The following is a 3,486-nucleotide window of genomic DNA, read 5'->3' as shown; positions in this document are numbered from 1 at the left end:
AAAAATGCCGAAAAGCATCTGAAAGAAAAAAAGAAATAATGCAAAGAAAATCCTGAGCAAGCAGTGCCAGGGGCAACCGCCATTTGAGGATTCAGAGGTAGACTTTACTTAAATGCTCAGGAATGGACATTTCTCTGAGTTTTCTGAAATTTCTCAGTTTCTCTGAGTCCTGGTGGATACCTTCCCGCCTTCCGAGGTTACTAAAGCTTTGTTAAAGGGAGTGAAAGAACTCCCTTGTGCAGTGTTACAGTGGACCAGCCTCCATGTCAGAAATAACCCCCCAAATAGGTAAAGCATTACACATCAAATGGAGATAACACGCAGCATGGAGACCTCAGTCATTAGGAGAAGTAGAACAAATTACACTCAAGAAACCCATAGCCACACTTTGTCGGGAAACCAAAAGCAATGGGTCCAGGTATTTCCTCTTGCCCTATTCTGTCTCCAAGTAGTGTCCCAAAGTGGAAGTGGACTCCCTATGAAACTGTGTATGGGAAACCCTTTCAGGCGACCCCGCCACCCCTCCAGCCCCAACCAGCCCCATGTTAATGATTCTCCGGTTAAAGAATCCAGTTAGGTGAAGACTTAACGTAAAGCACCTAGCCCAAGTTTTGTCTACCCTGGGTAACTTTGCCCTTCTTAGGTTTTCTTTCACTCCTACGCACTCAGCCGGGGGACCAAGTCCTGATGCAAACAAAAAATACTTCCTCCCTGCAAGAACAGCTCAACGAGCAGTGGGCAGGGCCATTTGATATTCTTCAGACCATTCTCAGCTAATCAAAATTAAAGACTTCAGAGTCACCCTGCTCCTAGTCACCAGGTACATGAGGCAGGCAAGGGCATTACCCAGAGGGAAAGATTTTTCCATGTAAATCTCAATAACCTGTTTCCATGGACATTGGGTGGGTTGGGAGACTTTCTGTGTTTGTTGTTTATTTTTTATCTTTAGCATAATTGCCTGCTGCTGCATCCAATTGTCTTCATTATGAATTTCTTGTTTCTTCCTTCTGAAACCAGCCAGTCTCCCTCTGATGCAAAAAGCTAGCTAAGAATCAGGAGGAATATTTTCATCTAAAATATCTCATAGATATCAGATAGGAATGAGGAGTGGGGAGATGGCCAGGGGATACTTGAAGAGTCAACATATTATTATTTTAAGATGTAAACACAGTATATTTTAGACGAATTATGTAGTTTGTTAAGACATGGCTTAACTAGAAATCCTCCATAGTTGTGACCCTAAATTGAACCCCTGTAACCTGTCTCACCGAAAATCCTGTGATGGATTCAAGCATGAATTCTCACGGCTACTCTAAGTCAAAGACCAAATACTTATCTGAGTGTTATGGACGTTGCCCAGGTGGTCGTAAGTGCTAGACCCTCCCTACCCACCCTGTCTCCTCAAGAAGTCTCTAGAAATGTGAAGCTCTGTAATATACAATATTTATGAAAATAAAACCGCTTTCCCAGTTTGTGCCTGTCATGCCAAGGTTTGTGTCTCTCTGAAAAACCCCTTTCACTCCGTCTGTATAGATGCTACGACAACAAGGAAAAGCGGAAGCAGCCATTAGAGGAAAGAGCCTGGCTGCATCCTCTTCCATGCATATAAAACAAAACTTAGAAACTTTTTAATCTTCCCAGTTCCTGTCATCTGGCAACGGTGCTCACCCTACGGTAGAACTATATTTAATACGGGGGCTTTCTAACTACATAAAGCTTTAAGTAAAATGACCAGGGTTACAAGAGTATAGGGTGAAGGGTGCTGTCATTTAGGGACCCAAGCTGTTCCTATCTTCACATGGCTTTGAATTTGAGCTTAAATTCGGTTCTGAAAAAAAAATACTCCATTTGCACATAGATCTTATATAGACTCCTTTATAAAATGTTACATAGGACAAGATGAAGACCCAACTTTAGTCTATGTGCTGCTGAAGCGAGCACGACTAAGCAGCAAATGAATCAACAGGTGAGGGAGACTATCAGCATGAAGCCGCAATGGTGTGTGAAGGATTCACACCCACAGGACTTACTTAGATACAACATGGAACGAAAAGGTAATTGTCATACAGTAATAATGGACGGCGGACGAATTCTCCACCGTCACAGGCATGACTACCCAAGGAGGTGAAGGACCATGATTGGGGTACATCCTCAAGGGTAGATGAGGAAACTTTACAGGACTGGCTCTGGGGCACTCCAGCCACCTCGTAAACGTAGGTACTTGATACCCCAATTTCCATCAAGGCCACGCCTAGGTAAGTACTTGAGTGTGAGGGTGAGGATATGACTGCCCCTCCCTGGGCTGCACCAGGAAATTGCATAAAGCCCTGCCTGAGGGCAAAGTTATATATTGCCAATCGAAGATCGGAAGGAACTCAATTGAAGCTGAATTTATGTAGAGATTCAAAGTAGATTAGGATTCCCATTGTACACTGTAGCCTTCTGAATTCAGAATGTAAGCTCTAATACGATTCTAAAGTACATGGTTTGTGGACTGCTGAGGTTTACCAGGGGAGCAAAGCTGCATGTCGAGTCTCTTTGGGGTTCAGCCTCCTTTTGAGTGTTTCTACTAACAAAAATGTGACAGCGCTGCCCTCAGACAGAAGCGTATTTGAAAGATTACAACTCCTCCACCTAGTCCTGGGAGGGATGGTCTTACTGTGAGAGAATTTATCCGACTATGCCCGTAATGATTTACAGAGAGTTCCTAGGAGCTGAAATTGAGTTTGGCAGTGAGGTTGAGTTTGGTCACCTAAAGTTGGGATGTTGGTAGAAGCCTGAGTCATACCCTGATGACCAGCTGGGCAGGTGGTCAAAACTACAGAACCAATTCTGTAAGTCATTAACAGTGATTGTTGCATGTTATTTTTTTTAAAGTCATTTTACTGGGGGCTCGTACAACTCTAATCACAATCCTACATACATCCATCGTGTCAAGCACATTTGTACAGTTGTTGCCATCATCATTCTCAAAACATTTGCTTTCTACTTGAAGCCTTGGTATCACCTCCTTTTTTCCCCTTCCTTCCCCCACCCTCGCTCCCTAATGAATCCTTGATAATTTATAAAGTATTATTTTTTCATGTCTTACACTGACCGATGTCTCCCGTCACCCACTTTTCTGTTCTCTGTCCTCCAGGGAAGGGGTTATATGTAGGTCATTGTGATTGTTTCCCCCATTTTCCTCCCACCTTTCCCTTACCCTCCCGGTATGGCTACTCTCATTATTGGTCCTGAGGGGTTTATCTGTCCTGAATTCCCTGTGTTTCCAGCTCTTATCTGTACCAGTGTACATGCTCTGGTCTAGCCAGATTTGTAAGGTAGAATTGGGGTCATGATAGTGGGGGGAGGAAGCATTAAAGAACTGGAGGAAAGCTGTATGTTTCATTGTTGCTAGTCATGCTGACTAGCTCATCTCCTCCCTGTGACCATTCTGTAAGGGGATGTCCAGTTGCCTACAGATGGGTTTTGAGTCTCTACTCCACA

This window comes from Echinops telfairi, unplaced genomic scaffold (assembly GCF_000313985.2).
Source record: "Echinops telfairi isolate 266 unplaced genomic scaffold, ASM31398v2 ScPeMD7_655;HRSCAF=1070, whole genome shotgun sequence".
Taxonomy (NCBI): Eukaryota; Metazoa; Chordata; class Mammalia; order Afrosoricida; family Tenrecidae; genus Echinops; species Echinops telfairi.
This window is presented reverse-complemented; position numbering follows the sequence as displayed.